The sequence below is a fragment of the Silene latifolia genome, chromosome 2 (genome assembly GCF_048544455.1).
Source record: "Silene latifolia isolate original U9 population chromosome 2, ASM4854445v1, whole genome shotgun sequence".
Classification (NCBI taxonomy): domain Eukaryota; kingdom Viridiplantae; phylum Streptophyta; class Magnoliopsida; order Caryophyllales; family Caryophyllaceae; genus Silene; species Silene latifolia.
In genome coordinates this window covers 78,770,656-78,797,994 of record NC_133527.1, presented here as the reverse complement: position 1 = coordinate 78,797,994, position 27,339 = coordinate 78,770,656, and the positions used below count along the sequence as shown (strand labels likewise).

Below are 27,339 nucleotides of genomic sequence, written 5' to 3'. Positions count from 1 at the left end.
CCAACGAGCATTAACGACTTGCAATTCCGGCTTCACAGCCAGAACTGAGCTAAGGAAAAGACGCAGCGTCTGATGCGCCTCTTCCGAAGGACGCAGCTCTGCTGCGCCTGTTCCTGGTTGAGTTCTGTCTCTGAACTCCCGTTTTTGCCTTGACCTACTTTATTAGTTTACGTATTTAATTAACTATTATCCGTATTATCACCTAATATTTGTTCGTTTATTTATTTATTCGTTATTTTTCTAAATTATCCGTTTTAAATGTATTTTCGACATAAATCAATTAATCCAATGTAATTATTGTAATTTTCTTTATTGTATTTTTATTGTATTTCTTTTATCGTATTGTTTGTATGCTCTCACATGTAATCAACTTTAAATTTCTACCTCGACATTAATGCATGTTAAATTACGTGTCTACCGACTTAGTTAATTTTCACATGTTAGGATTAATCTAATGGATGTTGCATTGAATGCATATAATCGACAACATATCAAGCATAGATAATTTCCCTAATCATTAGTAGAGGCCGCTATCGAGGCGGGCTGGATTAGGTGTTCGATCAAAAGAGCTTCCTAATACGTACCCTCACCCCTTACTCCAGATCTCTGTGAACATCCGTGTTCATTGGCATCCACGAGAGTCATTCTAGACATAGAATGCTAAGGGTAACGAGTTCTTGGTGTTCATGTCACTACTTTGTGTCTTGACATGGCACGAGGTATTCGAACGGTTTCCAAATTTCCACAATAAATTGGTGGCGACTCCACAAATGTACAAGAAAAGTTTGCTCGCTTTTGGCCCCCGTGGGCCCGCGTTCACACTTTGTAGGTTACCCCATTACCTCCCGAGGATATTACTTTTACAAACCTCAACAAAACAAAGTGTTTGTGTCTAGTGAGGCTGTCTTCTTAGAAAGTGAGTTTATTTCTAAGAGATAGAGTGACAGAAATTTTGAACTTGATGAAGTTCAAGAGCCACAAACCGAAGTAGAGACACAAGAAGACGTTCCTTCGTCGTCTAATTTTGTTGTTATTCCTCAACCGAGGAGGTCGGGTCGAGTTTCTCACCATCCTGATAGATATGTTGGACTTATCGAAGAGGATGGGACCCTCGATGTGTTACTTTTATAAAGTGATGAACCCGCCACCTACAAAGCTGCAATCTCTAATCCCAATTTAGCTTTATGGCTTGAAGCCATGAAATCCGAAATGAGTTCTATGCATGAAAATCAAGTATGGAACTTGGTGGATTTGCCTGAAGGGGCAAGACCTCTTCAGTGCAAATGGATCTTCAAAGTAAAGAATGGCATTGAAGGACATGATGATGTCTATAAGGCTAGGCTAGTGGCAAAAGGTTTTACTGAAGTTCATGGTCTTCCCTATGACGAAACCTTTGCCCCCGTGGCTATGATAAGATCAATTCGGATACTGTTAGCGATCGCCGCATTTCATGACTATGAAATATGGCAAATGGATGTCAAGACCGCTTTTCTGAATGGGCATTTAGAATAGGAGGTGTACATGATACAACCCGAAGGTTTTGTGGATCCTAAAAATCCTAACAAAGTATGCAAGCTTAAGAGATCCATTTATGGTCTTAGGCAAGCATCAAGAAGTTAAAACCATCGATTTAATCATGTCATAAAATAAAATGGTTTTACTCGAAGTATTGAGGAACCATGTTTATACATGAAGTTCAGTGGGAGCAATGTTGTGTTCCTAATATTGTATGTGGATGACATACTACTTATTGGAAATGACATTCCTATGTTGTCTACCGTCAAGGAGTGGCTAGGAAATCATTTCCAAATGAAGGATTTAGGAGAAGCACAACGCATATTAGGTATCCGGATCTATAGAGATAGACCCAAAAGGATATTGGCATTAAGTCAAAAATCTTATGTTGATAAGATTCTACGACGCTTCAGCATGGACCAATCCAAAAGAGGCTTGGTTTCTATGGTTAGTGGGACCATATTGAGCAAGTCTCAATCACCCAATGAACCCAAAGATGTTGAACGAATGAAGTTGATCCCTTATGCTTCTGTCGTTGGATCAATCATGTATGCCATGATATGCACTCGTCCAGAGTGTCCCCGACAATAATGCGATCACATTGTTGATGATATTGAGATCACATGTTTAAATCTCATATTAAGAATACATGAGGGAAAGTAATACTTCTTAGTCAACTGGTTCACACATATCGGTAATGATTGGCTGACTTGAGTTTGACATTACTGTCGTACGGCGGTGGTGATCAGTTGATCCCCTAAGGTCATACCTATAAGGTAATGCTCTTAATTGATTATTTAATTAATCGTATGCCGATACGAGTTAATTAAATTGCTTAAAATTGACGGGATGATTTTGTGAGTAAAATTACGTATCTTATTGTAATTCGATTAAATAAGATACGGTCTAAGTAATCGAATCGTTTTATTACTTAGATTAAATTATTGTTTACGAAACAATTGAAACAGATTGAATAATTTATTATAAATACAAGTTGTTGTAATTTATAATTCGATAAACCATTTTGGTACAAGTAATTGAGAATTACTAGTTAATTTTGTATGTGACATATTTTATTAATATGTTGATTTTTAATATGTTAAAAATACACTATAATGTAACATGTCATGTAACATGTAACATATGACAAAATTGACAATTGACAAATATAAAATGGACCTTCCATTTTATGTTGGGTGTACCGAAAATGGGGAGGGTTAGGGTTTTAAATTGTGTTGATTATTTTAAATAGAAAACACAATGATCACTCTAGTTTATAGCCATGCAACCCTATAGCTTTTGAGAAGAGTAAATTTTGCATGCATTGGCTCCCAAAAGTCCAACCCCCCACCCGGATTTTCTACCTAGAGGAAGCCAAAGGTTTCTTTTATAATTATTCACCTCTACACTACATAATTTTCTAGTATTAGAAAATATATGCAACTCTCTAAATTTGTGAAATACTTTAGAGAAAGAAACACTCATAAAATCCTCTCCTCTTAACCGAAAAAGAGAGAACAAAATCCATTTTTGTGTCAAGTTTAAGTTAGATTTTAATTAATACTAGATCATATTAATTATAATTATTAAGGGTGTTGCTTTGGGTATAATTCCTTGGAAGAGATTCTCCACTTGAATCTTGTTCTTCCACCTTTGGAAAGCTCAAGAACTAGTAAGAAGGTGAACTTGCTAGTGCCCTTTGATCCGAAATTCTCAATGTAAGAATTGATTTTCTCCTTACTCTTGTATTTGTTTTGCATGCATAAGATCTTGAATTAATTTTATGACTAAATTAATTATTCACATATTCAATATGTAATTAAGTGAGATTAATGAATCCCAACATAAATGATGTGATTAACAATGATTAAATAAGGGTAAAAGAGATGATACCTAAGTGAGATGATCCAAATAATAAAGCAAAGAATAATAGAAGTAATCTTGATGATTGATGGAAGGTTGTCAATCCTCCAATAAACCCCAATAATCTTCTAATTACCCAAATAAAACTAAGAACAATTGAGAAATTAAGGAAAGATTAAGATGTAATTAATATTGAGAAGTGTATTACAACTAAACTAAGACTAGATTGAGTGTTGATTAAGAGATGATTAAGGATTGATTAAAGCTTTATTAAGAGTTGATGATAATCTAGGTAGTACAATGAGGTATTTATACTAAAATCAAGTACACGGATTAGGGTACTAAGGGCTTAAATGACTATTAAGACCCTAAGAGAAGCCTTAGGAATTGCAACTCCCGAGGGACATGCGCGGATCATGCTTGAAACTACCACCAGGATCCGCTCGTCCTCACCTGAAGCACGGCCTGTCCTGTAAGAAGATCCGCTTGGGCTGGCAGTCGGGACTCTCGGATCGAGCTCTGGTACGCTCGTCCTGAACTCAAGCCGCTCGGATAGTGGCCCAGGATTCTTCTCTTGTTTGGCTCCTTAACAATCCGCGGGGATTGTGTTGGGGATGCAAGGATCTTTTCATCATTGCCCATTTCACTTTATTTACTTGCTTAGGCCTCTAGTGTCGGTCTCCTCTTCGATGCTTGGTCATTAGATGCAATCCATTTAGCTCTATTTCGCTCCATAAATGCAAGGTTAGCAATCCTCTCCTACCGAGGAGACAAAACCTCAAAGAATATGCAAAATGGGAAACTAAAGATAAGAAATGACCCTAATATATACTAGAAAGCATGGGAACGAGGTTAATTCGGGGACTAAATGTGCTTAAATATGAGTCACATCACGAACCTGCATCGGCCCGAAATATTTACATCCGATTAAAAGTAAAAAATAAATATAATCTGAATTGAGCCGAACTGAAATAGATAATAAAAGTCCACCGAAATAACCCGGTTCGAAAAAACTAGAACCAAAACTAATTCGATTGACCCATTTGCCACCTCTAGGTAAGATTATCTTGAGTTTTGAAGATAGTCTGAATTGTAGAAACTAACAATTACGCCATGTAATTTGACCCCAAACTATTAGAGATTGATTCAAGATTTTTTTTTTTTTTTTTTTTTTTTTTTTTTTTTTTTCGTTTTTAAGAGATTTTTACAATTCAAAGTGATTTGACCTCAAACTACCAACTAAAAAATAATGCGATTTGAAATGACATTAATGAACCAAAAATGGTCTAAAATAAGAACTTAAAATCACACTTAATATTATTAATAGGAAAAATTACAGATAACCACCACATATTTGCGTCTTTTTACAAATTACCACCTTATATTTGCATTTTTACAAATAATACCCAAACTTCAATATATATTCCCCAATTACCACCGTATTTTTACTCTGAGCATCATTTTTCTAATTTTCCGACTTATTAAGTAACGATTTACGCGAAATTCCCAAATTACCCTTAATGGCTTACTAAAATTTATTTGGTTCAAGGTAACCCTAAATTCCAAATTATCTCTCTTCCCCAATTCAATCATTCATTCATTCTTCAATTCATTATCTATTACATCACTCCCTAAATCACTTGAATGAATTAATTTGGGTAAGTGAAAAGAAAAATGGAGAATGTTAGAGAAAAAAATGGAGAATTTTGATGATAACTTCACATGTCACTCTAATTCAAGTTGTAAACTTTGGTGTTGATGCATGCCTTCAACCTTTCTTTTCTCTAACCCCAATTTAAATTTAAAAAATCTGTTGTGCATTTGGTTTGTTCATTGTGAATTCAATACAGTTTAATGATGATCCCAGGTAAAAATTTAATAGATTAAAAGATCAAGAAAATTTATTTCTGTAAATTATTTTATCAAACAGTTACAGATTAATCTCGTAATAATCATGGTATATATTCATGTTTGATCTAATAAATCCAAGTATACATTGCAAAATCAAGTACAAAGTTTTTGGAAACCAAAATTCAAAGAAAGCAGACACCTTTTTGTACTTCATTCATCTGTGTTCTATAATTGCTTTGTAAATTGGATTTGATCAGACAATTATCCATGAATTTAGTTTACTTTTTCCATCACAACAGATAATCAATTGAATGAATGAATGAATTGGAAAAGAGAGATAAGAAATTTGGAATTTAGGGTTACCTTGATTCAAATTTGGGTAATTTGGGATTTAGGGTTACATTGAATGAACTGGAGGGAAAGATTAGGATTAGACTAGTTATTTGGGTGATGGGTGGGTTTGTGTAATTAAATAAGGGTAATTTGGAAAATTTATGTAAATCGTCACTTAACAAGTCGGGAAATAAGAAAAGCGATACTCGGGATAAAAATACGGTAGTGATTGGGGAGTATACGATGAAGTTTGGGGGTTATTTGTAAAAACGTAAATACGTGGTGGTAATATGTAAAAATACGCAAATACGTGGTGGTTATTTGTAATTTTTCTTATTAATACTGAGATTTATGACCGATTGTCAAATACGCTCTTATAAACACTTAGTTGTGCAAGACTGCAAGCACTTTTTTTTAATTAAATTTACGAATTCTCTTAAATCTTAATCATAGATCCAAAAACGCCTCAACAACTCATACTTGAAATTACTAGAATCTAAACAATCCGTATTCAAAATGTCTGGTTAACACACTTGAAACATACCCTATATAATACCCTCGAATTAACTCAGCTTAGACTCAGGCTAACTTACTCATTCATCCCCGTACTACTAAGAGAATAATAACTCTTTTAGTTTTTCCTCCAAAAGGCATCTACCTAAATAAAAAAATAAGTAAAATTTTCTTTCATTAAATTATTATTTTTTCAATGAATATATTCTTCTAATTAAACTTTAAACTTTAATTAAATTCATAATTACGATTTTTTTCATTGAAATAAAATACAATTGGTATTAAACTATAAACTATAAGTTGATAAATTTTTCAGTAATGAAATAATTATCACTGTAGAGAATAACTTGACACATACGTACTATTAACTTCGTGATAAAAAAAAATCAAATTCATTAAAAAAAATCACAACTGAACTTAATTCTCTTTGGTTACTTTTCCATTTTATTTTTTTTTGTTTCATATCAAAATAAAATAGAGTTAAATATTAAGTATTAATGAGGTGCGTATTTTAAATAGTATAAATACACTAAAAAAAATAAAAACTGTATGTACCGAACATAAATTGCGCGGGATCTATACTAGTTAGGTATTGTAAGTTTATAACGGGTAATTCAATTGGTTTAAACATAAGTAAAAAGTGCACTGGTCCACTACTCAAACTTATAACCGATCTCACTCTAACCCTAACAAATGGATGACTATCATATGGGGTTTGGAGTTTATCTATACTTGTGTTTATAATGTACATAATGCACCTGGTATAAAGATAAAATCACAATTTTCATCACAAATTCATCTACACTATTTCATTAAATTAATTTTTCTAAGGTGCATTAATGTTGGTATAAGTGTCATTAATATTTTTCCAGATAAGCATAATTATATATAATTTATAAAATACTATTAAAATATAATATCAAGCACTACATAGAGCCACGCGTTATGCATTGTCAATCTACCACCTATTACGTACTTACTTTTTTTTTTTGGTGCGCAAGAGTGGCAAAGCTATGAAAACAAATACAAGCTAAGTAGCAACTAGACGGAGGAATGCAACCCCCTAACAAGTCCTCTCTAAGAATAGATCGAAGGCCATCTAGTGGATCGTTGATGATTGTTGTACTCGTTGAAGAATGTAACTCCCGCATTAGCTAACCAATCCGCTGCTCGATTAGCTTCTCTAAACACATGATCGATATGTACCGTCCATCCGACCATGCCGATAAGCTCCTTGCATCGACTAACCAAGGGGCGAAGATTATTGCTTAAGAGCTGATCTTCCCTTATGAACCGACACAAGTTTTATTGTCCATATGGACTAATACCTTAGTAAAACCCATAGCTCTAGCACGCTCCAAACCCACGACAACAACCCTCATTTCAGCCCTCATCGAAGTGCAAATACCACAAGAAAATAGAAAACCATTGATAAAATTTCCTGTATCATCGCGTAGTAATTCTCCACACCTAGCCTCACCCGGATTTCCCTTGGAAGCTCTATCCATATTTATAAGGATCCATCCGGTTGGAGGAGTATGCCACCGTATATAGCGCTCTTCCATTGAAGCTCCTGGACTAAGTATGAATAACGAGTAAGGGTCGAATGCTCTCTTCGACATATCAAATTGATGATGCAAGAAGCGGATTGGATCATTGGGATTATCCTCTGCTCTCCCAAACACTACATTGTTTGGCCATCACCAAATCCACCAGCATGTAATAGCATACCTCATAGATCAATCTGGCGAAGACAAGGACGAGCCATTGCTCGCGTTTTTAGTGATCCATACTGGGTAGGATCAATGTAGAAAGAGGGGTGGGCTGCATATCCATCAATTTGTAACCATATTTCCTTGGACATATGACATTCTCTTAGGAGATGGTTAGATGTTTCGTCATCCAAATTGCACTGTGGGCATAAGGGGTCATCAGCAAGACCCCGTCTAACTCGATTATAATTTTTCATCAACCGTCCATGAGCCGCGAGCCAAACGAACATACAGATTCTTTGTTAGACCGGGAACTTCCAAATAATATGCCAAGTTATCGAATTATTTTCTGGTGGAATTTCCACTCCCTTAATATTAGCCAAGGCAGATTGTATGGAGAATTTACCATGAGAACTACCATTCCAATAAAGACTATCTTCCTGATGTGACCATAATTGGCGCATATTTAGCCCCCGAATTACCATTGTTTCCATGCTTTTTAGTGCCTATTTGGGTCATTTCTTATCTTTAGTTCTTTGTTTTGCATATTCTTTGAGATTTTGATCCCTTGGTAGGAAAGGAGTAAGAATCTTGCATTTTCATGGCAAAACGAGGCTAAATTGATTGTATTCAATGACCAAGTATCAAGAAGAGACAAGACTAGAAGGCCTTTGTACATATCATAGTAGAAGAGCAATGTTGAGAAAAGGATCTTTGAGTCCCCGAGGAAATCCCCAAGGAATTTATGAAGAAAAGGGAAGAAAAGAAGAAGAATTGACGCTGAACTACAATCCGAACGGATTGTACCAAATCCGTCCGTCCAGCCCAATCCGAGCGTCCCACCTTGGAATCCGCTCGGATTCCCAAAGACAATCCGGCGTCCCTCTCTTGAATCCGCTCGGATTGCCCAGCCCAAATCCGGCCGTCCCGACTCTAATCCGCACGGATTTCAGTACAGCACGATTTTCATTCTTCAAGCTACGAAAAGAGAAGCCCTTCTCTCAGAAAATACCGGATTCTCCTTGCTCAACTTAAAAAGTGTAATTACTAATTTAGCCCTTAGTTAACCCTAATGCATCCTCCCTAATTTTCACTATAAATACCCCATTAGGCTAATTAGAGGAGCATGTTCTTCTTATCAATAATTAGTGTAGTTAATATCAATCAAATCTCTCTTCAATATTGTAATCAAGTATTAATCAAGTTTTAATCCAAGTTTTAGTTCTTTAATCTCTCTCTTGTTCTTCCTTTATTTTGGGTAATTGAAGATTATTTGGGTTATTATTGGGAGATTGACAACCTCTCAATCTAGGATTCAAGTACTTCTATTATTCTTGCTTTATTATTGGAATCATTAGTAGGTATAATCTCTTAATCCCTTTTTAATTATTGTTAATTACTTTCATTTATTCATCATGTTTCATTATGTTAGTATGATTGACAACCTTTCTAGCATGATCAATATGATAATGAGTGAGTAGTCTCTTAGCTAGGGTTTAATGGGTGATTAGGGGAAACCAACATGGGGAACGATTCATGCTTAAATCAATATGCTTTCATATCTTATTTGCTTGCTTGTTTTGATCTTAATACATGCACATGTTATATTTGATGAAATGCTAAGCCTATGAATCCTTGCATTTACTATCATCTTCTATCCTTTCAACTTGACTTGTAAGACATAACCCAACTCGAGTCTTGTTAGACCATGCATGTGTTGAGTAGGAAAGATTAAGTCGACTTGTAGGTGTTGTACAATCTAATCGATTCGGCTCCGGGACCCAAACTTTCCTAGGATTGTAAAATATAACCCAACTCAACAACAATAATTGCTTGCTTATAATTTGAGAACATGTTTGTATGATCATATCCCATGAATCCCCTATGAACCCATGACACCCTAGTGTGGGTTAATATCCGTATACTACCCTTTAATTGCAGGACTATAACGTAAATTTATACATGCGAATATCGTCATAAGACATAAAAACAATAGAAACGATAAGGAACAAGAAATAACCTCGGGTCCTTTAAATTGCGGCGTAAAGAACAGAAATCAAAGCAGATTTCCTCCTAATCGTTACACCCAAGACTTTGTCCGAGATATGCCCTTGTGCTAGAACAGTGTTCTCCGATTGCCTTGCAATATAGGGAGAACTGATGTGAGTTTTGTCGAGATGAGAGATCTCAGGTTTTTCAGAGAAGAATGCTCTTCAAAACCCTAATTATTGTTTCAAATGATGATTAGGTTTAACAGAAGGAGGAGGTCTCCTTTTGTTCTCCTATTTCGGCCGAGAACCGTGACCCACAAGGGGAAGTGGGCTTCCACTTCCTCTTGGTTTTAACTCGAGGTCCGGTTCGTTAAATACTAAAATGTATATGACGGGTTTGTATTATAAACTGTTATCGGTTATCGGAAATTAAGGCATCAGCTAATAATACGGGTTAGCTGAATTATTAATACGTGTCCGACAAAACAGTATTGTATAATTATTTCTAATATACATTTAATTAAATATAAATCACGTATATTTAATTTTACGAATTAACTGGTTAATTCGCCTTAGCCCATGATATTTAATCCGTATTAAATATAATATCTCAACATCACATATTTGACTAATTACTAGTCAAATAACTCGGACTAACGGGTTAGTCAATTTTGGCATCTACATGACAGTATTTTCATACCGTCACATCTCTCGAACGTATCCTATAGGTGTGACTTTTAGGGACCAGATGATCACCGCCATCTGTATGACAATAACGTCAAACTTATCTAGCAAGCCAACCGTTATTGATAAACGTGGATCAATTGATAATAATACCAAAGTATGCCCTTTGATCCTTTTAGAGGTTTATAAGTCCTTGCACTAATTGTTAAGGACACCAACCCCAACAAGCTCCCACTTGTCCGTACAAGTGTATGTGCAATGACGTTATCCGCACTAACCGGAGGACACAAGCTCCAACAAACTCCCACTTGTCCGAACAAGTGTAGGTGCGATAACCGATTCTCATATTCATTTTAAAATTTCTCCCACTCAATGTAAAACAATTTGCAGATCCGGATCCGCAAAGGTCGTATTTTACAATCGATCCGTATCTAGAGTGGTTTCCCCGACTAGAGAGTAACTTAACTGATAAAACGAATCCGTATCCGAGCATGGCCATGCATTTCGATTCTGACTCCTCGAGTGGCCCCGAGAAATATCGAGTACACGATAAAGGCAGAATATTTCCTTCAACTCGACTCCTTCCGATCTAAGCACAGCATGAAATGACCCAGAAAAAATCTACTTGGCCCCCGGTTACGGATGACCGTGAGAAAGAAACCAAAGTCACCCAAAATCGCCGTAGTCTCGGGAGACGATCGATAGTCAAAGAATCGACTCTTAGGATCACCATGGAAGTCCTATCCACGACCGGGCAACGAATGTTATAAAACATTTAGGACTCCACGTCGATGTCACAATTGTGTCCTACGAAATATCCGTATAAATCGCCTCTGTGATTGGTTAGTCAACCTGTTGACTTATGGCTCGTTGAACCCACCATCAACCAACGTCACGAGAATAATTGCCGAGTTATCGGCTCATGTGGGCAATTAGGGACTAACAAGATATGATGTTTGTTCAGTTCACTTTGTGGTGTTCAAAATTGTCGTACAATTCCACATGAAAAACAAAATATATATATATATAAAATATCAAAACGATGATGTCGTATAGAGTACAAAGGAGAATGAATCTGATCCATAAAAGAGTACTACAACTCAGGAACACGTTTGATTCCCATGGAATTTACGTGCCCTTCATACTTATCTTGTCGTAATGCTTTAGTGAGAGGATCTGCTATGTTATCATCTGTAGCAATCTTTTCTATCACTCTCGTCTTTTGCTCCACGTAATCCGGATTAGATGAGCTTTCCGTTGTACATGTCTAGATTTGTTGCTAGACTTAGGCTCCTTAGCTTGGAAGATGGCACCACTATTGTCGCAATAGATGGTGATTGGGTCATTCGAACTAGGCACTACAGATAGTCCATGTAAGAATTGACGCATCCATATCGCTTCCTTTGTTGCTTCAGACGCGGCATAGTACTCGGACTCGTCGTAGAATCTCTGTAACAGATTTGTTTGAACTCTTCCGGTGATCGCAGCGCCATTAAGAGTAAAAACGAATCCGACCGAGATTTCGAGTCATCACGATCCGTTTGGAAGCTAGCATCTGCGAACCGGTTGCGCATAGCTTTTGTTTGCCTCCATAAGTCAATGCCCAATCTTTAGTCCTCCGGAGGTACTTAAGAATGTTCTTGACAGCCAACCAATGTGGTTCACCTGGTTCTTTGTTGGAATCGACTTGTCATACTCAATGCATATGCCACGCCCGGACGTGTGCATATCATGGCATACATGATTGATCCTATAGCCGAAGCATAAGGAATCCGTGTCATGCGCTCTTTCTCTTCCGGTGTCTCGGGTGCCTGAGACTTGCTCAAATGCACCCCTGGAGCCATAGGAAGGAACCCCTTCTTGGAGTTAGTCATCTTTGAATCTCTCTAGGACTTTGTCTATGTAAGACTCGATCGAGAGATAACATCCGTCGTGATCTATCTCGATAGATACGGATGCCTAGAATTCTCTGTGCCTCTCCCAGATCTTTCATCCGGAAATGGTTTTTCAACCATACTTTCACCGAAGTTAAGAGAGGTATGTCATTCCCAATCGGGAGTATGTCGTCAACATACAATATTAGGAAGACAATCTTGCTCCCACTCGACTTGATATATAGACATGGTTCCTCGACAGATCGAGTAAATCCATTTTCTTTTATCACTTGGTCGAAGCGATGATTCCAACTCCTTGATGCTTGCTTAAGTCCATAAATGGAACGCTTAAGCTTGCACACTTTCTTAGGATGTTCAGGATCGATGAAACCTTCGGGTTGTACCATGTACAACTCTTCCTCCAAAAAGCCGTTTAAGAAGGCGGTTTTCACGTCCATTTGCCAAATTTCATAGTCATGAAAAGCGGCAATCGCTAAGATAATCCGAATGGAACGCAAAGATAACTACGGGTGCGAAAATTTCATCGTAGTGCAAACCTGGCACTTGGGTGAAACCTTTAGCAACTAGTCGTGCTTTGTAGATATCTTGTTGACCTTCCACGGAATGCTTTATCTTGTAAAGCCATTTGCATTGAAGGGGACGAACCTTAGCGGGTAAGTCAACAAGATCCCACACGTTGTTCTCATACATGGAGTCCATCTCGGATTGCATGGCCTCAAGCCATAGCTTTGAGTCGAACTTGTCATGGCACCTTTATAGGTTGCGGGTTCACTACTCGTTAAGAGTAGAACGTCATCTATGTCATGTTCCTCGACCATACCAATGTATCTGTCCGGAGGAATAGAGACTCTACCCGACCTCCTAGGTTCCTCGGGAATATTCACGCAGCCGGGATTGAAGGAATTGGTTCCTCCAATGGTTGCTCGGTGTTTGGTTCTGGAATCTCCGACAGGTCGAAGGTTCTATCACTCTTTGCATTCTCGAGAAATTCCTTCTCTAAGAATGTCGCACTAGCCGCAACAAAAACACGTTGTTCGGTTGGCGAATAAAAGTAATGACCACGTGATCCTTTAGGATAACCTATAAAGTATGTCTTGACCGATCGCGGGCCGAGCTTATCTTCGTGTCTCCACTTGACATAAGCCTCGCAGCCCCAAACCCGTATAAAGGACAAGTTAGGGACCGTTCCCTTCCATAATTCATATGGAGTCTTGTCAACAGCTTTAGACGGACTTCGGTTAAGTATTAGAGCGGCTGACATAAGAGCATAACCCCATAATGAATCAGGTAATATCGTGTGACTCATCATGGATCGAACCATATCAAGTAGCGTTCGATTTCTCCGTTCGGACACACCGTTCACCGAGGTGTTCCGGTGGAGTTAAGTGTAGGGCAATCCCACAGTCCTTTAGGTGTTGATCAAACTCGTGAGAAAGATACTCGCCACCACGATCTGAACGCAGTGTTTTAATCTTTCTACCTAATAGGTTCTGTACCCTATTCTGGTATTCTTTGAATTTCTCAAAGGATTCACTTTTGTGCTTCATTAAGTAGACATAGCCATATCTACTCAAATCGTCCGTGAAAGTGATAAAATACCTATAGCCTTCTCGTGCGGTGATTGACATAGGACCACATACATCCGTGTGTATGAGCCCTAATAGGTCAGCAGCGCGCATTCCAACACCTTTGAAGGAAATCCGAGTCATCTTACCGATGAGACATGATTCACACGTGCCAAATGATTGAAAATCAAAGGCCGAGATAGCTCCATGTTTGATGAGCTGTTTTACGCGTTTCTCATTAATGTGTCCCATACGGCAGTGCCATAGATACGTTTGATCTTTGTCACCAACCTTTAACTTTTTATTCATTACGTGTAATATTTCATTGGTCTGATCTAAAACATAAATTCCATTCATGGAAACTGCCTTGCCATAAATCATATTGTGTAATGAGAAAATGCAAGCATTGTTTTCTATTACAAATGAAAAACCAAGTTTATCAAGCGCAGAAACTGAAATAATGTTTTTAGAAAGACTGGGTACATAATAGCAATCATATAATGATAACTCAAATCCGCTAGGAAGCTGGATCACATATGTCCCCTTGGAGATGGCAGCTACTCTTGCTCCATTCCCAACACGCAGGTCCACCTCACCCTTTACGAGGGGTTCGATGTTTCGGAGCCCCTGCACATGATTACACAGATGAGAACCACAACCAGTATCAAGTACCCAAGTTCCGTAACTTGCGTGGTTAATCTCAATCATATGAATAAAAGTAGAAGAGAGAGAAGACATACCAACAGGTTTAACACGACCTGCCTTTAAGTCCTCATGATAAAAAGGACATGTGCGTCTCCAATGCCCAGTCATGTGGCAATGGTGGCATTCCATGTTTTCACTCTTGCTCTTTGTCATGCCTGATGAGTTGCTCGCCTCACCAGGACCACTCTTACCTGAACCCGACTTCTTGAACTTCGCCTTACCTACTGTTAGGTTTGCCGGAGCTTTGCCCTTACCTTTCCCTTTGTTTGACACAACGAGAACGTCCTGTTTCGAACTCCCACTGAACTTCATGTCCTTCTCGGTCTGTACGAGGAGGGAGTGCAGTTCATGGGGAGTTTTCTTCAAATCATTCATATAGTAATTCGCTCTAAATTGCGAAAAACCATCGTGGAGTGAGTGAAGCATGCGGTCGATAACAATGTTCTCGCGATGTTACGATTAAAGGTCTCCGACTTCTCGACATTCTCAATCATGCCGAGAATGTGTGGGCTAACCGGTTGGCCCTTCTGGAGTCTCGCATCAAAGAAGCGAGTGGTATGCTCATAGGTCACGATTCTCGGTGCTTTCGAGAATTCCTTAGTGAGCGTGGTGAAAATCTTGTTTGCACCATGGGCTATGAAGCGTTTATGCAAATTGGATTCCATTGCAAAAATGAGTACGTTTTTAATCGCACCCGCTTCCATACAGAAATCGTTAAACTTGGCGATTTCGGTAGCTCTAGCCGTGGGACCTGGGTTTGCCGGGAGGGGCTCTAACAAAAATTTGAGCTTCCGTCGGCGGTGGCGGCATTCCGTAATGCCGCCTCCCGTCCGCGAAGTTGGATCCATCATTCTTGATCGAGTAGACCGATTCATCCGATTCATGAAGATCCTAAGCCAGGACTCACGGTCCAATGTGGCACTTGGCATTGGGTTATCACTTGAACCAGCCATTTGATGTTTAGCGATTTAAAATCGTGATCTACACTGAAAAAGAAAGAAAAACAAAACGAAATAAGCAACTCATCGAGGTGATTTAAGTCTAATTTAAAATTCATTTTAAACATGTAGACTCTCGCACTTGCATAATTGATCTCCCTCAAGAATGATACAAGTGATCCCAAGACTCAATTTCTGTAAATTGATAAGCCAACTGTTTAGCTAATTCTTCCGGAAGAACTCTTGGTCGATAGATTTCCGTAAATCCTATCTATAGTCCACCATAGTCACAGGATCGTACGAGTGACCATAGTGTTGAGATAAAATAGGTCAATCGGTTCCAACTTACCCGACGTAGAAGGGGTCATAGTATGCCTACCGACGAAGAAGGGACTCATTGGAGTTTGACCTATAAAGACCGTTCTCAATTTTGGTTTATACGAGGAAGATCCCATCAACTAAATTATAATTCATTTTAAGTGAACGAATAACTAGCGTCTGTCGTGAATGAATTTATTTGGATGATGGCTTAAAACGTGTGACATGAGAATGTCAATGAAAACTAACTCGTGACCTCTATATGTGTCAGTTTTCATGCAATAATTAGGTGGTTCGGTTTTTAGGCGGAAAATGATGCAAATTATCGTAACAATAAATAAATAAAGTAATGCAATACGTAAATGAAATTTTCCTAGTGTGGCCTATCCTAGTAAAAGAACATAATACAACTTTGGAATCCACCGTTGGACCCGAAAAGCTTGTCTTGATGTTCCATCTTGATCCAAGTAGCGGGAGTGAGCATCTGGTCTCCATCTTTGGTCTTCTCAAAAATTACAATTAAAATTACAAAATATAAACCTATTTACATTCTAATTAAAGCGTAATTACAAGTGAAAAATCCAAAACGGAGATACAAGATCTCAAAATACAACCAAGACCGTGTTCCATCATTACGGTAACACGTTCTACTAAGGCCACACTAAGTTACAACCGCTTGCAAAAATTAAATACGTAATAAAAGGCATTCACGGCATTCATAAATTAACGATAAATAAAAATGCATCAACTAAAACAAATTCATTCGTGACATAATTCCGTAATTATGTTAAATTTATCCAAACCACCTTTTAATGATTAAAATTCATGTGATAAAACCGCTTCTATCATTTAATTTTAATCCATTATAATCCGTCATTTCAAAGACGCTTTAAAACAACTATATGGTACGTGAGTGAACCGATTCACTATTAAGCGAGTGTACTATATCCGTATAAAGTACATATTGAAGCCAAAAGAAAATTTAAATCAAAAGAAACAAATTTTCAAAGCTGTTAAAGACGAAATCCCTCGATCCAGGGACATAAGTGCCGATCGAGGGACAGGAGGGCTCGATCGATCGAATCGCAAGTCGATCGAGAGGTATGCTAATCAGAGGTGCTCGATCGACTAAACGGAGGTCGATCGAGTACCTATATCACAAAACTACTCGATCGAGTACGAGGACAACTCGATCGAGCAGAGGGGTTTTGAAAGCGTGTCGATCGAGTACAAAGCAAGGACTCGATCGAGCAAAAAATTTTGATGTGGTCGATCGAGTACAAGCGGGGACTCGATCGAGCAAAAATTATCTGAGAAAAGCCACTCGATCGATTAAAAACATGGTCGATCGAGTGCAAAAATCTCTGGAAAATCCAAAACCCTCGTGAAAACATATTTCGAGACAAAATCAATTGCAAATATGATCAAAAACGCATTAAAACAAATTTGACAATGGACAAAACATGACATATTGTTATAATCTCTGTATAAAACAACAATATGCAAAAACCAAATCGAAAAACATGAAATTACCGTGTAATACATGACACGGTTTAAAAAATTTCTGCCGTGTATACTAGGCACGGTTTTCGAAGCAGAAAATCATCGTTTCAAAAACGTTTTATGAAAAACACATGAAAAATTCACGTGGCCTCGCTCTGATACCACTTGTGGGTTAATATCCGTATACTACCCTTTAATTGCAGGACTATAACGTAAATTTATACATGCGAATATCGTCATAAGACATAAAAACAATAGAAACGATAAGGAACAAGAAATAACCTCGGGTCCTTTAAATTGCGGCGTAAAGAACAGAAATCAAAGCAGATTTCCTCCTAATCGTTACACCCAAGACTTTGTCCGAGATATGCCCTTGTGCTAGAACAGTGTTCTCCGATTGCCTTGCAATATAGGGAGAACTGATGTGAGTTTTGTCGAGATGAGAGATCTCAGGTTTTTCAGAGAAGAATGCTCTTCAAAACCCTAATTATTGTTTCAAATGATGATTAGGTTTAACAGAAGGAGGAGGTCTCCTTTTGTTCTCCTATTTCGGCCGAGAACCGTGACCCACAAGGGGAAGTGGGCTTCCACTTCCTCTTGGTTTTAACTCGAGGTCCGGTTCGTTAAATACTAAAATGTATATGACGGGTTTGTATTATAAACTGTTATCGGTTATCGGAAATTAAGGCATCAGCTAATAATACGGGTTAGCTGAATTATTAATACGTGTCCGACAAAACAGTATTGTATAATTATTTCTAATATACATTTAATTAAATATAAATCACGTATATTTAATTTTACGAATTAACTGGTTAATTCGCCTTAGCCCATGATATTTAATCCGTATTAAATATAATATCTCAACATCACATATTTGACTAATTACTAGTCAAATAACTCGGACTAACTGGTTAGTCAATTTTGGCATCTACATGACAGTATTTTCATACCGTCACATCTCTCGAACGTATCCTATAGGTGTGACTTTTAGGGACCAGTTGATCACCGCCATCTGTATGACAATAACGTCAAACTTATCTAGCAAGCCAACCGTTATTGATAAACGTGGATCAACTGATAATAATACCAAAGTATGCCCTTTGATCCTTTTAGAGGTTTATAAGTCCTTGCACTAACTGTTAAGGACACCAACCCCAACACCTAGTGCCTTTAATCAATTGTTTACACCCCTTATTTTATTCATCTTGCTAGTTTATTTTCATTGCTATTTTAGTTTAGTAACCTTCTACATCAACCCAATTTGTGACACCCCCTAGACACTACTAGTTACAATAGAATTCTCATTTCAATACCCGTCCCTTAGGATCCGACCTTTACTTGCCTCTTTACTAATTGTAGAGTTGTTTGTGGAGTATAAATTGTGTTTTGGATCGACCATTGACCAACGACCACATATGCTTAATTGTGAACACGAAATGGCCTCGATCAAAAATGGCGCCGTTGCCGGGGACGGTGTTTAATTGATTTAAGATTTCTTTTATTGTTATTAGTTGTGTCTTTTTCACCTTGGGGAAGTGGAACTCCTCAAGGTTTGTTCTAATTGTTTTCGAGTTGTTTGATATTTTGCATGTCTAGAAGGTTACAAAGAGATTTGTTACCTTTTGACCGTGAAATCGAAAGAACCTTGACGAATAATAGGAGACTTGTTAGGAGGAATTTGGGAGGTATTGGTGAAGTTGTTCAACCCACTAGTGAGTTTGTCAATCCTTTCGCAATAGAAGGAGAAGAAAACCCATTAAACAATACCACACAAAATCCACCTACAATGCCTAAATTCTCGTCACACTCTATACCCACCGAGGAGGATCTACCAAATGGTACTCCTACACCGCAACATCTCACCGGTAATTTTATTGCCAAGTCCGCCTTCATCCAACTAGTTGAGAGGAGCCAATTCGGGGGAATGCCTAGTGAGGACCCTCATTCTCATATGGAAACCTTTTGCGATTATTGTGATGCTATCTCTCAAACGGGCGTGACTCAAGACCAAATAAGATGGGTCTTATTTCCTTTTTCGTTAATCGGCACCGCAAAGCAATGGTTGAAGGGCCTTGATAAGGCCACCCTTGGAATAGATTCTTGGAAGAAGTTAGCTCTAGCTTTCTACAAAAAATTCTACCCACCGGAAAAGACTAACATGCTAAGAGCTCAAATTACGGGTTTTAAGCAAAGGGATGAAGAATCTTTGTATGAAGCTTGGGAGCGGTTCAAAGGTATTTGTCGCTCATGTCCTCACCATGGACTTAGCGAATGGTTTTTAGTGCAACAATTTTGGAATGGTTTATATGAAGATTCAAGGAACATTCTCAATATGGGATCAAATGGAATGTTCACCGAAGTTGATGACAATCAAACATGGAACAAGATTGAGGAAATGGCGGTCCATAATTCACAATATAGTAGACCTCGCAAGGCTACTAGAGGAGGAAAGTATGAAGTGGACTCCGTTACTCAATTGGGTGCTCAACTTAGTGCTCACATTGACACAATCAACTTGAAGTTTGAACAAGCTATGGCTAGACATGAGGAAAACTCGAAATCATCAAAGCATCATGTCAATGCCATGACGGCATCCTCATCAATCCCAAGTGGGATATGTGAGAATTGTGGAACTTTGGGTCATGACTCAAGTGAGTGTAGGGGAACAACCGAACAAGTTAATGCTTTCCAAGCTTACAAAAGTGGTACCCCTTATTCAAATTTTTACAATGAAAACACCAAGTTCCATCCAAATCTCTCATACAAAAGCCAAAATTTTCAAAACCCTCAAACAACATATACTCCACCACCCATGAGAAATCAAAATCAAAGACCCTTTTACAATCAAAACCAAGGTTACCAAAATCAAAATCCATACAATCACCAAAATGACCAAGGTTTTGATGTCCAAAAAGCGGTCCTCCAAATGCAAAAGAATCAACAAGAATTTTTCACTCAAATGCAAAAAGATAGCCAAGCAAAAGACACCACCATCAACAACATTCTAGCTCACACCAAGATGTTGGAAACACAATTGACTCAACTAGCATCTTCAAGCTCACAAAGACAAAAGGGGCAATTACCACCTCAAAGGAATCCCCCTAGACATGAAACGGTTAGTGCCATTCACTTGAGAAGTGGTACAAGATATGAGGCACCGAAGAAGCAAGTTGAGGATGAAGTTGTGAGAGCTAGTGAGAATGAAGTTGTTGTGCAAAGTCCCAAAGAAAGGGAACCATCAAAAGAAGAAAGTTCAAAGAAAAATGAAGACAAAGCCAAAGAGAAGGAGCCCATTGTGATTAGACTTCCTTTTCCAAGTCGTCAAGCCAAGTCCAAATTTGATGATCAACTTGGAAAGTTCATGGAAATTGTGAAGAATTTAGAAGTCTCAATTCCTTTCACGGAATTAATCAATCACGTACCGGCCTATGCAAAGTACATGAAAGATATCCTCACAAAGAAGAAGTCGATCCGGAAACTTGAGACTATCGCCTTTACTAAGGTGAGTAGTGCAATACTTCAAGGGAGTTCACCTCCAAAGTTAAAGGATCCGGGAAGCTTCTCAATACCGTGTACCATTGGCGACACGACGATCAACAAAGCCTTATGTGATCTAGGGGCTAGTGTGAGTGTCATGCCGTACTCGGTAAGTAAAAGGTTGGGAATGGGAGAGCTTAAATGCACCAATATCACTCTTCAAATGGCCGATAGATCGACGAAGACACCATTAGGGATATGGGAAGATGTCCCTGTGCGAATTGGGAAGTTTTTCATCCCGGTGGACTTTGTCATTGTTTATATGGAGGAAGATTCCAACATTCCAATCATCTTAGGAAGACCTTTCCTACACACCGCGGGTGCGGTGATTGATGTGAAACATGGAGAGCTCACTCTAGAAGTGGGAGATGAAAGCATAACTTTTAATCTTGACAAGACCATGAGAGCTCCTCGTTTGCATGAGCCATGTTTCATGATTGATCATTATAGCCGAAAAGATGAAAGGAAGAAATCGGAACTCCAATGGAGGAAGAAAATTGAAGATGCTCCATTCAAAGAGCAAGTGAATTGTGACAAGGAGAGCTTGCAAAGCTCATCAAAATCAACCAAGGAAGAAGAAGATGGCCTCATTGGCCAAGAGAAGAAATTGGGAGAGTTGTCTCCATCTAAGCAAGAGATTTTCAATGATCAACTCAATGAAGTTTGTGGTCTTTGGGACGACGAATTTGAAGGGATCTTTAATCCCTACATTGGGCATGCCATCGATCATGATCAACAACAAGGGGCACGGTCTATTGAGGACCTCTACCATAACAATGAACAAGCTTTTGATTACTTCTTCAAGGTGTTGAGCAACATCAACAACACCTTGGACATGCCCCCTTGACATCTCATCAAGAATGAGAGTTTGGTGGAGTCCTCCCTAAACCACCACTTGTAAATATTTCTAACTCCCTAACTTACATTTCAATTCTTGTATTGCATTTTTGTCATTTTTGGATTTTTATTTACTTTGATCAAAATAATTGTCATGAAAAGAGAGAAGTGAGGGAGGGACTAACGATTTCAATTGATGTGTAGTGCTTTACCTTAGTGTGGGGATGGGAATTGCCTAGGCTATCCATGCCTTAGTAATGTCCCCACAACGAAGAACACAAGAAATGAAGAAGAATGGAAGAATGGTAAAGGGAAATGCATTGTGCGCGAATGAAATGAATCCGGGTACAAAGGACCAAAATCCGAGCGGATTACTGCTAATCCGCCCGTCTGCAGCAAATCCGAGCGTCCTGCTGAGAAGACGCCCGTCCTGGGCTGAGCTGAAATTGCAAATTTCTTGACTGTTAAAGAATCCGAGCGGATTTCTGGAAAGATGCCCGTCTCACAGAATCCGTCCGTCTTTTGTACAAGACGCCCGTCTTGCAACTGAAGAAAACAAAGAAAAATCTCTGGACTGAAATCCGTCCGTCCTGCACAAAATCCGCCCGTCCCTCAAAAAGAATCCGAGCGGATTCCCCAAAATCCGCCCGTCTCTAGGCGGGATTTTGAAAAATTTTGAAGCTGCAGAATCTGCACAGATTGCATCCAATCCGCACGGATTGTCCCTGCGTTTTGAAATTGTCGAGTTCTTTATAACCCACCCCACCTTCATTCATTCATTCATTCACAAACACTACCCACAACATCAAAACCCTCATCCTCTCCATCACAAAAACAAAAACCCTCAACAAAATCCACCAAATTCATATGTAAAGATGCTTTGGAGAAATTGGGTGTTCTTGAACAAACAAAAGCCTTTTTCAATGCCATGGGTTTGAAGAAATTGTTTGAAATAAAGGAATTGACATACCCCTCCCTTGTCTTGGAATTCTTAAGTTCTTTAAAAGTCACCAAAGTTGAGAATAGGGAAAATCTTGAGTTTCGTCTAGCTAACACTAGTAGACGCATTACCTTTTCGGAATTGGGTGAAATTTTGGGTCTTAGCGATGAAAAGAAATATCATAAGCAATATGGGAAGTATGACCCCGAGCCTCTTTGGGAGGCAATCTCCGGGAAGAAATTTGATGATTTTCATGCTTGTCGTGCTCTTTTGGTCCATCATCCGGGCATAAGAGTATGGCACAAAGTTGTGGGAAATACCATAATTGCTAGGAAAGACACCAACCATTTCACAAGACTTGATTTTATTCTCCTTGAATCGGCTTTGAATATCGGAAGAATCCATACCAAGCCTTACAATTCTTTGAGGCTATTGGTTGATAGATGGCTCCATGTAGATAGTGGGAAGAAGGGTACAACCGTTATTGTTAATGGCGGCCTAGTCACGGTCCTAGCCAAGCACTTTGATCCTAATTTCAATAAGGATAGCAAGTACAAGGCTAAGGATGGTGGCCATCTTATTGATATGTCTATCATGATTAACAAGTTCAAGTGGGTTGCTCACAATCCCCTTGACACCAAGTATGGGTGGCTTACTAGTGAGGCTCGATCATTCACTTTACCCGCGAAGATTTGTCGTTTAAGTGTCCACCGGACCAACTATCTACTTCCCCTATCCGAAGAAGCCGAGTACATCATTCAACAACAAAAGGGTGATCATGAAACCCCCTCCTCTTCCATTGTTATACCGCCTTACCCCTTTGTGTATGAAGAGTTCAAACCGCAAGGAGTTGAAATTGGGAAAGACTATGTCACTCTTCTCATGCAAGCAATGCACAAGCAAGCTTATGAAGATCGGAAGAATGCATATTTGGCTCAATATCCTCCCCTCTTACATTTATCTAGGCAAGGACTCCTTGATCCATCTTGTCCTTTGCCTAGTTGGGCGGATAAAGAAGCATTGTTTCCGGGTGCATCAAGGGACGTGGTGGAAGACAATGAGGTTGTTGGAAATGATGAGGAGATTGATGATAATATTGAGGAAGAAGCAAGTGGAGATGAAGAAAGAGATGGTGAAGATGATGATGAGCAAGATAATGAAGAAAGTGATGAAGAAAGTGACAAGGAAAGTGGCAATGTGACCACTTCTCATGAGGGAAGTGATGATGATAGCATGATGGAAGACTAGCCTTGGAGACTCCTACTCTCCCACGGTTTGTCTATATCTCTTTGTATTTTATTTCATTTTGATCATTGTTGGTTTAGTCCTAGCAACATCAAAGGACTCACACCTCGGTTCCATTGAGGTGTTCTTTATTGTTCCCATTTGTAAAATCCAAAATGACAATCTAGTTTCATGCATAGCATAGTGTGTGCATGAACTATACCCATCCTTGACATTAGAAATAGTGTCTTATTTGGTTTGGGGAATTTAATGCATACACAACGGGAGGTAATCTAAATTATCCTCTCCGTCATAACAAAAACCATGCATCATGTAGTATAGCTTAGTGTAGAATTGCATTTAGTATAGAAATTATGCATCATCTTTGCATAATTTCCATCATTTTGGCCATTGAGGACAATGCCCATATTAGTGTGGGGATGGGAATTCTAACACTTAACTTTTATTCAAAAACCCATAAAAATTGAAAAATTTCAAAAATCATAAAAATTGAAAAAATTGAAAAACCAAGAACAAGTTCATTTCCTTTGTATTTATTGTCTTGTATATATTGTGTTTGTTTTATCCTTGTTCACTTTGATTGACTACGCCACATCCGAGACATGAGGATATTGAAGACCGCATGGTATGATCTTTCCAATCTCCTTTTTCCTCTTTATGTTAATGACTATGTGGCTTTATTTTGATTGATGCGGTAAAACAATGTGAACTTAGGATTGCATTTAGCTTATATGCCATATTAGTTGGTAGAATCTTTTGCATTAGGATGTTTATATGTTAGTTGCATCATGGCATGTAGTTTGCATGGTTAGAAAAATTTTGCGAAACCGTCTATTTGGGAAGCTTGACAAGTGTACATAGGCCCTAGTAGATGCTTTTTATTCTTAAGACTTTGCTTGTTAGAATGCTTGTAAAACACCCTAGGATGTGTCATGCTAGTATCCTTTGACCCATGGTTTAAGGCCTAGTCAAGAGTACCTTGTGGTGTGATAACTCCTTGGCTACCGTTTATTCCAAGGTGACCCTTGAAACCATGCATACTTCCATCATTCATCCATGTTCTACCATACATTTTTGTCATCAAAGGGAATGGGCACAAAAAGAAATCAATTTAAGTTCAAAGAAATGAAAAGTGAAAGAAAGTTTGCAAAAATGCATCAAATGAAAAGAGGAGCAAAAAAATAGAACACCTAAGCTTCAAATACAAGGCACCCTCGTTACTAATTTGGGTGACTTTGAAAATGTTCAAAAAGAAATGCAAAAAAGTTGTCAAGTGTTGAAATGCCAAAAATCAAAAAGAAATGGCAAGAAAGTGTTCTCAAATGTCAAATGCCACAAGAAATTGGGGGGAAAAACAAAAACAAAAGCAAACTCCCAAAATGAAACTCAAATATCTATTGATCCCTTTATCCATCGTATCCATTTTTGTGCATGGTAGAGAGGGGACGACCCTTCTTCTTGTCTAGGCAAGAGGGGGAATTCCGCGATCCTCCAGTGTTTCTAACACCATAGGGAGTCTACTCTTGACAAAAGCATTTAACGATTGAGGACAAAGGTACCCTAGCTTGACACCTTTTGGAGGTGATTTATTGGTATCCTTCTAGGCCTAGTAGTTTGAACAAATTGCATCTATGAAGGATTGTGTACCCTTGAATTGCTTCCCTTGTAGATAATTTCCGCCACTTAGATGAGGAAAGTGGCTATTCTTTTTGTAGATGCATCCATTATGTGATTTTATGTGCTTTAATGTTTGGATGTGTCGCCATTTTGGCAAGACCCACCTTGCCTTGCAAGAAGGCATCCTACCTCATGGTTGTCTTGTTGTGAGTTGAAGGGGCGGAGTGAGACCCGCTAATTGTCTCATATCGGCTATTATTATTAGGTTAGGTTAGTATTGGTCCTAGTCTTTGTCACCTCTTTACTCGGGACGAGCAAAGGTTCGGTTTGGGGATATTTGATGTGACCATAATTGGCGCATATTTAGCCCCCGAATTACCATTGTTTCCATGCTTTTTAGTGCCTATTTGGGTCATTTCTTATCTTTAGTTCTTTGTTTTGCATATTCTTTGAGATTTTGATCCCTTGGTAGGAAAGGAGTAAGAATCTTGCATTTTCATGGCAAAACGAGGCTAAATTGATTGTATTCAATGACCAAGCATCAAGAAGAGACAAGACTAGAAGGCCTTTGTACATATCATAGTAGAAGAGCAATGTTGAGAAAAGGATCTTTGAGTCCCCGAGGAAATCCCCAAGGAATTTATGAAGAAAAGGGAAGAAAAGAAGAAGAATTGACGCTGAACTACAATCCGAACGGATTGTACCAAATCCGTCCGTCCAGCCCAATCCGAGCGTCCCACCTTGGAATCCGCTCGGATTCCCCCAGCACAATCCGAGCGTCCCTCTCTTGAATCCGCTCGGATTGCCCAGCCCAAATCCGGCCGTCCCAACTCTAATCCGCACGGATTTCAGTACAGCACGATTTTCATTCTTCAAGCTACGAAAAGAGAAGCCCTTCTCTCAGAAAATACCGGATTCTCCTTGCTCAACTTAAAAAGTGTAATTACTAATTTAGCCCTTAGTTAACCCTAATGCATCCTCCCTAATTTTCACTATAAATACCCCATTAGGCTAATTAGAGGAGCATGTTCTTCTTATCAATAATTAGTGTAGTTAATATCAATCAAATCTCTCTTCAATATTGTAATCAAGTATTAATCAAGTTTTAATCCAAGTTTTAGTTCTTTAATCTCTCTCTTGTTCTTCCTTTATTTTGGGTAATTGAAGATTATTTGGGTTATTATTGGGAGAGTGACAACCTCTCAATCTAGGATTCAAGTACTTCTATTATTCTTGCTTTATTATTGGAATCATTAGTGGGTATAATCTCTTAATCCCTTTTTAATTATTGTTAATTACTTTCATTTATTCATCATGTTTCATTATGTTAGTATGATTGACAACCTTTCTAGCATGATCAATATGATAATGAGTGAGTAGTCTCTTAGCTAGGGTTTAATGGGTGATTAGGGGAAACCAACATGGGGAATGATTCATGCTTAAATCAATATGCTTTCATATCTTATTTGCTTGCTTGTTTTGATCTTAATACATGCACATGTTATATTTGATGAAATGCTAAGCCTATGAATCCTTGCATTTACTATCATCTTCTATCCTTTCAACTTGACTTGTAAGACATAACCCAACTCGAGTCTTGTTAGACCATGCATGTGTTGAGTAGGAAAGATTAAGTCGACTTGTAGGTGTTGTACAATCTAATCGATTCGGCTCCGGACCCAAACTTTCCTAGGATTGTAAGATATAACCCAACTCAATCCATCACAACAATAATTGCTTGCTTATAATTTGAGAACATGTTTGTATGATCATA

General features: G+C 38.4%; 1 non-coding gene across 1 annotated transcript; it reads right to left on the bottom strand.

Annotated features, from left to right (window-relative positions):
* Window positions 1-19,547: 19,547 nt before the first annotated feature.
* Window positions 19,548-19,654, bottom strand: LOC141645606 (small nucleolar RNA R71). The gene has a single exon (XR_012545084.1). It is a non-coding gene; the product is annotated as a small nucleolar RNA R71 (small nucleolar RNA).
* Between the last annotated feature and the right edge of the window lie 7,685 nt (window positions 19,655-27,339).